The 12,346-nt window shown below is 39.3% G+C and overlaps 1 protein-coding gene across 1 annotated transcript in view; it reads left to right on the top strand.

Annotated features, from left to right (window-relative positions):
- PRTFDC1 (phosphoribosyl transferase domain containing 1) overlaps window positions 1-12,346 on the top strand; it is a 90,844-nt gene that overhangs the window by 16,456 nt on the left and 62,042 nt on the right. The window lies entirely within an intron of this gene.

Consider the following 12,346-nt stretch of genomic DNA (forward strand, 5'->3'; position numbering starts at 1 on the left):
GCCCTAGAGACCTGTGGGAGAGTGTCTGGTCCACAGAGGACAGTATTAGTGCTGGGGTGGCTGCAGTCACGGCCTGGAAATGGAGAAGGGAAGTCTGTGGGACAATGAGTTACCAAGTGCAATGAGCCAAAATCAAAGAGCCTCCAACAGAAGGCCCCTCCACCAGTCTGTACTGGGGCTTTCTTGGTCTGCACTGGACAGAACCAGGGGAGAGTATCCTCCAAAAATGTCATCTCCTTGGTCTTCCCTCTTCTGTGATATGACCTTCTGTGATGCTTTTGGGTTCAATGTATCATTAAAACTAGCCCACTACTCGGTGAGGAACTGTTGGAGTCAAAATCACAAAAGCATTTTCTGATTAAACTAGCTTGACACATTTTAATTCACTCTTCAAATTGGTTTTCTATTGCTAGGTGGCAGAATCACCCCAAACTTAGTGGTTTAGGCCAACACACATTTATCATTTCAGTTTCTCTAGGTCAGCCATCTAGGCACGTGTTCTCTGCTTAAGAGTCTTCCAAGGCTGAAATCAAGACATTAGCCGGGGTGGGATCTCAGATCTCACCTGAGGTTTGCAGATGATCGACCTTTCCAAGATCCTTCATTGGCAAAAGATCACTGGTTGTTGACAGAATTCCGTCTCTGCTTCCCTGCTGGAGACACTCTCAGCTCCTACAGGCTGCCCTTGGGGTCTTTGCTCCATGCCCTCCCCACCCGACACTGGGCAGTTCCCAGCACAGCAGAACCTTTCCATTTAGTGAGGGCTAACGCTGACCTGGGGTGCATGGGTGACCCAGTTGGTTTGAGTCTTGATTTCGGCTCAGGTCATGATCTCCAGGTCATGAGATACAGCCCCGAGAGGGGCTCCACTCAGCATAGCGTCTGCTTCCCGAAGTTTACTAGTTCCACCCACACTCACGTGGAGGAGATTAAACCGGGTGTGTACACCAGGGAACAGATGGGCGTGTGCCTTAGGGTTCTGCCTTCCGCTCTCCGTGATTCAGTTCTTCAGCTCTTGAGCAGCTGGTGGATTATTACCAGTTCTTGAGACACTCTGTATTCTCCGGATGACTTCTAAGCTGTTTTTTATAGACAACTTAGCCTTCAGTTGGTTTCATCTTCTTCTGGAAACCTGTTCTTTAGGTTCCTTTCATCCCAGATTAAGTCGCCGTTCTTCCATGTAAGATTTTTTTTCTCATTTACTTGGCTCTGAGATTTACTGGATTTTTCCCCCAGAAAACAGCTTTTAAAAATTAAAGTCAAATTTATGTGCAGGAGAAATTACCTGTTTTAGTTTACAGTTTTATAAGTTTTGACAATTGCATACAGTCATGGAAGTCACTACAATCAAGATACAGAACATTCCTCTCCATAAAAAATGGCCTCGTGTCCCTTTGTACTTTGCAGTCAACTCTCTCTTCAGCTCCTGGAAACCACTGATACATTTTCTGTCCCTAGAGTTTGCTCTTTCCAGAATGTCATATAATGTAATCACATACCACGTAGCCTTAGTACATCTGTAAATCTTAGCATAATCATTTGATATTCATCCATGTTGTTATGTATACCAGAAGTTTATTTCTTCTGATTGTCAAATACAATTTCATTATATGGATATATCACAGTTTTAAAATCATTTATCAGAGGCACTTGGGTGGAACAGTCACTTAAGTGTCCAGCTCTTGGTTTCAGCTCAGGTAGTGATCTCAGAGTTGTGAGATTGAGCCCTGTGATGGACTCCACGCTCACCATGGAGTCTGCTTGTGATTCTCTCTCCCTCTCTCTCCCTCTATCCCTCCCCCTGTGCACACACTCTCTCTCTCTCTCTCTCAAATAAATAAATAAATTAATTAAAAAAATTTTTTTTAAATAATTCATCAGCTGAAGATGGAGATGATTATGAACAAAGCTATTACAAATATTCACATGCAAATTTTTATGTATACTTATATCTGCATTCATCTTGAGTTAATTTCTCTTGAGATTGCTTAGTCATATGCTGAGTATATGTAAGAAATTACCAAACTGTTTTTTAGAGGGATTGAATAAATTTGCATCCCCACTAGCAGTAGATGAGAGTTCCAGTTCCTCCATATTTTCCACAGCCTTTGGTATTGCTAGTTTCCTTTTTTCCTATATTTTACCCATTTGAATAGGTGATAATGGCTTATTATGGTTTTAATTTGCATTTCCCTAAGGAATAATGATATCAAGCATACTTTCATTTGTTTATTTGCTATTCATATAGGTTCTTTGTTGAAGTGTTTGTTCAGTGTCTTGCTTATTTCAATAATTTGGGTCAGATGTTTTCTTATTATTGAGTTTTGAGAGTTCTTTATATATTTTAGCCACAAATCCTTTATTAGATATGCGTTTTGTATATATTTTCAAGCTAGTGGGTTGTTCTTTCATTTTCATGATAGTATTCTGTTTTTTTTTAAAGTGAATAATTGAAACATTTTTTATGAATTCTCAATTTATCAATTTTTTCTTTTATGGATCATGCTTTTTGTGTATCGAAGTAATCTTTGCCTCATCCAAGGTCACAAAGATTTTCTTTTCTGTTTTCCTTATGAAGTTCATAGTTTTGGGTGCATGGGTGGCTCAGGAGGTTAAATGTCTGTCTTTGGCTCAGGTCATGATCTCCAGGTCCTGGGACTGAGCCCCATGTCAGGTTCGCAGCTCTGAGGGGAGTCTGCTTCTTCCTCTCCCTCTGCCTCTTCCCCTGCTTGTGCTCTCACTTTCTCTCTCTCTCTCTCTCTCAAATGAATAAATAATAGAAAAAAATCTTTAAAAAATAAGTTTTATAGTTTTGATTTATTTTTTAAAGATTTTATTTATTTATTTGAAGAGAGGGAAAGAGCACAAGGTAGGGGTAAGAGAGGGAGAAGGAGGCTGATGCAGGACAGTTTTAATTTAAATCTAGGTGTATGATCTATGTCATGTGAATTTGTTAATATGGTACTTTTTTTTTTTTTTAAGCAAGTGAATGTCTGTTTGTTCCAGGATCATCTGATGAAAAAACTGTCCTTTCCCATTGTATTGTCTTTGCTATTTCACTGAAAATCATTTGACTGTACAAGTTATGGGTCTATTTCTGGACACTCTCTAGTTCAGTCCATCTATATGCTTATCCTTTTGTCAATACCACACTGTTCTGATTACTGTGGCTCTATAATCAGTCTGGAAATCAGGTAGCATATGTCTTCTAACTTGTTCTAAGATTTTATTTATTTATTTGAGATAGAGAGAGAAAACCAAAGCCGAGAAGAGGGTCAGAGGGAGAGGAAGCAGTCTCCCCACTGAGGAGAGGCTTGATCCCAGGACCTGGAGATCATGACCTGAGCCAAAGGCAGACGCTTAACCATCTGAGCCACCCAGGTGCCCCAACAGGTTGTTTTGTACAAATCAACAATATGATTTTAAAATCTACATGGAAAGGGGCGCCTGGGTAGCTCAGTTGGTTAAGTGTCTGCCTTTGGCTTAGGCCATGATCTATAAGTCTTAGGATCAAGCCTTTTGTCCGGCTCCCAGCTCAGTGGGGAGCCTGCTTCTCCTTCTCCCTCTGCCTCTCCTCCCCCTGCTTATGCTTTGTCTCTGTATTTCTGTCAAATGAATAAATAAAATCTTAAAAAAACAAAAAACAAAACAACAACAACAACAAAAACCAACCTGTTGGAAATTTTATTGGGATTGTTTTGAATCTATAGATCCATTTGGAGAGAATTAACATCTTAACACTCTTTAGTCTTCCAATCCATAAACAAGATATAGTTCTCAATTTTTCTAGATTTTATTTAATATCTGTGTTTGTCTAATTTTCAAGAGTCAGATCTAAGACATCTTTGGTTAGATTTACACCTAAATATTTAAAATGTTTTTGGTCATATTGTTTTTGGTAAGTTTTTCTTTGAAATTCAATTTCCATTTGTTTACTGCCATATATAGAAATATTATTGATTTTGTTTATTGAATATTATGACTTTCCAAAACTCTCTGAGTGTTCTAACAACTTTCTTGTAGGATTTCTCATAATTTCTTCTGTGAACAGAAACGATTTTACTTCTTCCTTTCTAATTTGTAGACTCTTTGTTTCTTTTTATTGCCTTAACGCACTGGTTAGGACTACCTGTACAATTCTGAATAGGAGTGGTGCAGAAAAACATCCTTGCTTTGTCCTCAATGGGTATGATATTGACTATGGCATCCCCCAATTTTTGGTACTTTGTTTTCATTTTCGTTCAATTCAAACTATTTTCTAATTTCCTTTGTGACTTCCTCTTTCACTCATGAATTATTTCTTGTTTAATTTCCAAATATTTGGGGATTTTCCAGAGATAGTTCTTTAAGATTTCTAGTTTAATTCTTTTGCAGTAACTATACTTTGTATGATATCAATTCTTTTAAATTTGTTGAGGTTTATTTTATGTTGCAGAATATGGGCAATCTTGCTGAAACTAACAACATCGTAATCCAAGTCAGATTTAGCAATACTGCTGTTTATCTCTTGTCCATTTCTCTGGACAACTTCTGTTTATTTGATCAACGTTTTAACCTAGAGGCACACATTCTAACACTCATATTATGCTAACTTATATTTATGTAATACTAATTCAAAGCGAACATTTGCATTTCTAAAACTGCAATAGCATTGTGGGCATGACTGCTGTCTCTAGACAGTTATTTCCAAAACAACATATTTTTCCTGAGGATAAGGATGGGGTGGTTCCTGATCAGTGTTCCGGTGAGGAAGGAAGACGGTGGTAGACTTTACATCTTCACCACCTTCATCCATTTCTCACACACTGCGTATGTTTGCTTTCCTGCCCGGAAAGGTCCTAGAGTAAGTCCTGGAGGACCTGAGGACAACTGCCATGTCCCTTCTTTTCTTACCAACTGTTCTTCCCAATGTCTGTCAACAAGGTGACACAGATCATCTCCTGAGAAACTACCTCACATACAATGTAAAAGCCTACCTGCTCAGTCAGAACAAGCTTTTTCCCCTAACTAAATATCCTCAGAAATGAATGGAAAAACCGTATTCATAGACTGAGGTGTGATGTGAACAGGTTTCTGCTGGGAGCGTGCAAGCGGTCTTCATCTAGAGGTGAGTTAATTGCTCTGTCAGGTTAGGCCTTTACATACTTGGGTTCTTTCAACATTCCTGAGGGCAGAGACGTATTTTTTCAAAACCAAAAAAACTAATAAACACCACCAAATAAGGGGAACAAGACCAGCTCATTTTCCTCTGTGGTGTTTGGTGTTCCCACATACCTCTAAACCTGTTCACAGAGAGCAGACATCTCGAAAACATCTCAGCAGAAACAGTGACCATGAAAGTGTTCTTTTTATTCCTTTAGAAATTTCTGGAAGGAGAGCAGGACTCTACCATTGTGCGTGCTGATCAAAAGCGTTGTGCAGTTTTAATTCCTCCTAGCTTCTTGCTCTGTGACTCTTTATAGATTTCTTACTTGGGGCAGAAAAATTGAAAGTCCAGTTTGCTCAGACACCATGTTTCTCTCTGTGACAGCCATCTGCGTTCATACGTCACTTGAGGGGCTCTTTTCCCAGGAGGGCTCTCATTGCTGGATGCCCTCCACTCTTTACTAAGGGGCCTTCCTGTGGGGTGAATGGCGCCAAACATCCCAGATTCCAGGCAGTTTGACTTGTCTTTGCTGTTATATGAAACCTCCCATAAAACCTGGAATGAATTTGCATGAACGATAGCAATCTAGCCAAAGATTATTTAGAAATTAGCATTAGGCTAATTCCTTGGAAAGCAGGGCCAATATACTCCTGTTCTTTAATGAAAAGAGGAACACCGATAACCTTAATTCCCTAGCAGTTCAAGTTTTCTTTCCTCCCTCCCTCCTTTTTTTCCTTCTGTCCTTCCTTGTCTTTCCACCAATGTTCATTCAGTACTTGCTATATGAATTCATTGTCTCATGTAATTCTGACTACAACCCTGCCGGGTAGCTCTCATCTCTTCTTTTAATGATGAAGAAAAGGGGGCTCAAAGAGGTTCATTAACTCACCTAATGTCACACAGCTAATAAATAGAAGAGATGGCATCAAAGCCCAGGCCCATCTGTCTCTCAAGTCTGTGGTCTTTGCAACATACCCACATTTCCCACAAATTCTTTTAAGGTTTTCCACAAAACTCTATTGTTTCATGAGCAATGAATTTGTTTGCCAACATTTATGAAGGAGTTAGTTATATTTTCTTCCTAAAATATATATTAGATGCATACTAAGTACATCTATACAATTATTATCATAATGTAATAATGTGCCTTTAAGAAATTGTGGTCTTGGGTGCCTGGATGCCTGGGTGTTTCAGTCAGTTATGTGTCCAACTCTTGATTTCGGCTCAGGTCATGATTTTTGGTCATGTTAGGCTCAGTGTTCAGCATGGAACCTGCTTAAGATTCTCTCTCTCCCTCTCTCTCTGTCCCTCCATTCCACTGCTCTCACATCTGTCTCTCTAAAAAAGAAAAAAAAAGAAAAAGAAAAAGAAAAAGAGAGAGAAATGGTGGCTTTACATGAGAAAATCTGGAAGTTGCTTCAGAGAGAGAATTTATTATGTGTATGACATCCCATATGCACATAAGTGGCTATAGTTTGTAGCTTTTCTTATAAGATCAACAAAATTTGTGGAAATATTCAGTTTAATAAAAGAATCAAATTATCAATTATTTCTCATAAGAATTTAGTCACCTGTGAGGCCTAATTTTTCCGGAGATCTAATCCAAGGAAACACTGCACCTCATCTCTTTGTATTATACCAGTATGTGACACATTTTAAAAACCTTTTCTTTTTCAAAAAGTAATACATTCAAGTAGGTTAACAGACCAAACAGAGAATTTGGTTGTGGCAGTTTAATGGAACAGACAACTTGAAAATCCTCTTGCTACCAACACCCAAAAATGCTCAGCGAACATAATAATAAATGTTTAAAAATCTTTTCAATGCTTCCTGGAGCTCACAAGAAGGTACACTGTAGCCACAAAACAGAAATGAAAAGTCTGAGAATTAGACCAGAAATGAACTGGGGGCTGGGCTTGTGGAAGAGGAGGAGTTGTTGGCTTAGCACTGGATTTTCACACCCATGCAGAGATAGAGAATAAAGCCTTGGACCAATATAAGATGGGAAGTTGAATGAGACCCTCCAGCAAATCCAGTGCCCTCAAAGATGCATGCCCTTGGTGAAAAAAATCCACCCTTAATAATGGGAGACCCTACGCAACTAGCTTGTCTTTTTTAGCCCGGGCTGGAAAGGGAAAGTAAAATATCCTGTGGGAATTTTTTAATTTAAGTCTGTACCACATGTGAGTTAAAGGTTTTTTTTTTTTTTTTAAGATTTTATTTATTTATTTGACAGAGAGATAGATCACAAGTAGGCAGAGAGGCAGGCAGAGAGAGAGGAGGAAGCAGGCTCCCCGCTGAGCAGAGAGCCCGATGCGGGGCTCGATCCCAGGACCCTGGGACCATGACCTGAGCCGAAGGCAGAGGCTTTAACCCACTGAGCCACCCAGGCGCCCTGAGTTAAAGGTTTTAATTTACCTGCATCATCTGGGAAAGTCGAACCTGAGAATTTAGTATTAAAATTGGGCTCAGACCACAATATCCCCAAGGTGACTGGTAGAAGGCTGCTGAAAACTCTCTGGAGGGATTCCTTCCACGTAGGTGGGATTCTTTCAGATAAGCTGTATACTTCAACTGAGTGCACAAACCCAAAGCACAAAGGATACATGGAAACAATCCACCATGGACGAGATCAGCTGCAAATATAATTAGAAATAGGGACACAAACAATCTGAAACAGAATATAATTATACGTAGTATGACTAAAGACATAAATGAAAGGATTTAAAGAAAAGGTGAGACAGCACGAGAAGAAAAAAAAAATAAATGAAAACCTTTAGAACTGAAGTAACAGAACGTCTAGCAGTGAAAAATAACGTAACTGGATGGATAGGATGGTAAGTCGGCTGATAGGATAATGTCGATATGGATGGGAATTCTGGACTGGAAGATAGAGCTGAAAACTGTTGCCAGAAGGCAGCTTAGATACAGATGAAATATAGGAGGGAGAAGTTAGGGGACATCAAAGAGTGAATGAAAAGGCCCAAAATATGTCACCCAGGAATTCCAGAAGGAAAGACTATTCCTTAGAGACAATTGAGTAGAGGGAATTTTTTTTAGATTTTTTTTTTTAATTTCACATAGAGAGAGAGAGAATGAGAGAGAGAGTGGGAGGGGCAGAGGGAGAAGCAGACTCCCCGCTGAGTAGGGAGACCGATGCAGGGCTCGATCCCAGGACCCTGGGATCATGACCTGAGCTGAAAGCAGACGCCTAACCTACTGAGCCATGCAGGGGCCCCAAGTAGAGGGAATTTTTGATAAGCGAGTGCCTAATCATATTCTAGAGCTGCGGAAGGGACATGACTATTCAGATGTAGGAAGCACAGTGAGACCACACCTAGCACGTCATCGTGAAGCTGAAAAACAAAACACCAGACTCAAAGAATAGATTGTGAAAGCAGCTGAGGAACAAAGAGAAACTATCTCTAAAGGAATCACCACTACAGGATGAACAGACTTCTCAAAGCCACAACAAAAATCAGAAGACATGGAGCACTATCATCAACACTCTGAGAAAAGATAATTGTCCACCATGATTTTCATTCCCTTTTAATCTTTAACTCAAGTGTCAGTGCCAGCTGGAGATGTGAGCAATCACATGCTGAAAGTTTCCTGGTAACAAACCCTGGCTGAAAGCACTTCTTTAAGCATGTATCTTAATAAGAAGGAAATTGAACCCAAACGAATAAATGTGATGTGAAAAAACTGACAGGAATGTAGGTAAATCAAAAGAGTTTTGATTGGGATGCCTGGGTGGCTCAGTCGGTTAAGTGCCTGCCTTAGGCTCAGGTCATGATCCCAAGGTCTTGGGATTGAGTCCTGCATCTGACTTCCTGTCCAACGGGGAGTGTGCTTCTCCCTCTCTCCCCTTCCCTCCTGCCTGTGATATCCCTCTCTCTTTCTCTCTCTCACGTGCCCTCTCTCTCAAATAATAATCTAAAAAAAAAAAAAAAAGAAAGAAAGAACATTGGTTCTAAAAAGAAGGTTTTGATTGGTTAACAAAATAATTGACAAAATAAAAATACTGATGATGACATCTTTTGGTGGTAAAATAAACAGGATGGAATTAAAATGCCAGTCCACCTTCACTTGTAAATGACCAGAGGGAAAGCATTCTAATTTTGTGCATCATTTAGGGGAAGCCTAGAGATGTCTATGACTTGCAAACTTTAAATTGCAAACTTTAAATTTAGGGAGAACCATTGAAAGAATAGGAATATTATGTAGATCATGGATAACTTCCCAGGAAGTGGAGAGCATGAGAAGGGATAAAGAAAACTCAAAACTTGACTGACGCGATAGCAGAGAGAAAATGAGAAACAACTAGGTAACATTATACCCATTTCTCAGATGAGGAAACTGAGACCTGAAATGTTAATTAACCTGTCTAAGGTCAAACAGCTTGCAATCGAGTTTAACTCCAAAGTGCACGATTGCGACCACTGAGACATACTGTTTCTCTAGAGATATGTTAATGTGTTGAAAGGTAGTAGGCTAAGAATTTCACCAAAAGGAATCAATCAACTTTAGGGGCACCTAGGTGGCTCAGTCTGTTAAGCGTCCAACTCTTGATTTCAGCTCAGGTCGTGATCTCAGGGTCCTGGGATAGAGCCCCGTGTCGGGCTCTGTGCTCAACGTGGAGTCCACTTATCCCTCTCTCTCCACTCCTCCCTGGCTCGTGCTCTCTTTCTCTCTTTCTCTAAAATAAATAAATAAAATATTTTTTTTTAAAAAAGGGATAAAGGGATCAACTTTATTTTTTTCTGAGGTTTATTTTAATACATACCTGACTAGGTTAAGCCAGTTCCTGTAATTTCTGGAAAAAAATGGCAATGTCTATAAATAGACAATTAACGGCATAGTTTTTGACACGTTTTATACCTAATATTAATAAACTATGAAGGAGTACCCTCCAGGAAAATGAATAATAAATGTTAACTCTTGGTTTTCCTGTAAATTATGGGAAACTATGCTTTTCTCTTCATCTTTCCCCTTTACTCCATGGAGACTTTCCAAAAGATTTGAACATTCACTATACGGCTTGCTGTCTGGATTCCCTAAAAGCTGATGTTCTTGGGAAGCAAATCCAGCAGGCAAAAGAGCCTTGAGCACCAAGCTCCCTACCAACTCCTGAGGGTGTAAAGACTAGAATCAAGGAGAAACAGGCATACTTTAGCTGCCCTTGAGCTACCCAATTTAGTGTATGGGGAAAACTCTGTCAGGGTTGGAGTGGAAGAACTTTTGGAATGTCTGTTCGAAGGAGCTTGGAAGTAGAGAAACATAGGAAGATCTAAGGAAAGTTGGAGGGGAGTACTGGTGGGTGCCAGCAAATGACTTTTCAGCCAGCTTTTTTGTGTGTGGATGTACTATTTGCCAAGCAGTTTTTCTTCATTGCCTCCAAAATGTTGCCCTGATTTAAAGGCCTGTTAATTTACATACAACCCCACCAGAGGCTAAAATGTAATACTCTTCACTTCTTTGTTTTCCATCAATTTGGATAGCTAACCTGTGAGCAAAGTCTTCAACAGACTTTGAGGTTTAAAAACTGACAAGGACTTTGTATTGGGCATTCTGGAGTTTCCCAAGATCCTTGCCCCATGCTGTTTCAATGCACACTGCTCTGTATTAATTAATAATTCCTGTGTGTTGGCAGCACCAACAGAAAGCTTTTTGGAGATAAAATACAGTCCTGAGATTTGCCATGCAGGCAAATGTGGGCCCCTGGGGAAGCTGGCATCTTTATTAAAGAGGCTCGTTAAAGCTAAGGGTTGGCCACAAACCTATTCCCATGAAAGAAGAGAAAAACTAAAATACGGCTCTTCTCTTTCATTCCCAGGGTTCAGAACAAAAGGTTTAGGTCAGTCCTTCATTAGCCATGCTGGTGAGGAATGAGGATGAGGAGATAAGCCACGTTTAGCATCCTTAGTGCTAATAAGAAGTTCTCACTTTGCCCTACAGCCTGCTGTTCATCGAACTTTCCATACGAACTTTCCATATATCATAAGGAGGCTTTGAGTTGAGAGAGGGACTCTACCTTTAGCAGAGTCCCATCTTGGGTTTGGGTTGAGGAAGAGGATTCCAGTTCAACTCTTTGGTAAGGAACAAGTAGAGAAGACAGGTCCCTAGTTCTCTGAGGGTGCTGGATGGATCCAAGCCTGGTGTATATGTGTGTGTAGAGAGTATATGAATATATATTATTTGTATATATACAAACTTGTATATATACAAGCTGTATATGTACAAATTGTACATAATTTGTATATATGTATATCTATATATCTCTTAAGCAAGGAAAGGAGGAAAACTAAAGGAATAGGGAAGTCAAAGAAAAGAAAGAAATAGAGAAAGAGAGGTGAGAGACAAAAGAAATTCCATTATTTACCATATTTCATTAAACCTAAGACATCATAGACCGTAAAGTACACCACTAGTTCATGTACGACTTAAGAAAGGAAAAATGCTATAAATTAAGCCATGACATGACATGGATTGTGTGCTGCATCCTGATCTGGGATATATTAAAATGTGAAAAAAAAGTCCACTTGGAATGGATGAATTGGTGGTCCTCCCTTTTTTTGCAATGCCATTTGCAAATGTTTGAAAAGCTGAAATGTAACAGAAAACATTGTCTTTACCCTTTGGTTATTCTTGTATCTTGGGTGCTGTGATATTATTCCAATACTGTTTTGCAAATGGTGAGATACTTCTCTGAGACTGCAGATTTTTTCCACCTAGTATCTGAAGTATGTTTAATATCCTCAGATCTTTTTTGCAGACTTCAAAGGGTGATTTATTTACAAAAGAATAAACCAGGAAGAGGCCTGGGTGGTTTGAATCCATCCACTGAAATCCTTAAAATTAATCAAAAGCATTTAAGAAAACCAGAGTATAATTTCTATGTGACCTCTGGATAGAGACACTGGAACATCTGTCATGTTCATACGTTTACTGAAACAGAGTGTTGACATTACCTGCTTTGTCTTTGACCTTTGGTTCTTAAGATTTATTTACTACTGGCTTTCAACATGCATGGATGAAGAAACTCAGAATGAAGCAAATATCTAGTCTGACCTTAAGAGAGATAGTTGAGCCTTGCTCTGGGCAAGTTTACTTTGAGATTTCCAATTCTAGCAAGTAAAAGATACTAAAAAAAAAAAAAAAGAAAGAAAGAAAGAAAAAGAAAGAAGGAAACCAAAGCCC

Source organism: Lutra lutra, chromosome 8 (assembly GCF_902655055.1).
Source record: "Lutra lutra chromosome 8, mLutLut1.2, whole genome shotgun sequence".
Lineage (NCBI taxonomy): Eukaryota > Metazoa > Chordata > Mammalia > Carnivora > Mustelidae > Lutra > Lutra lutra.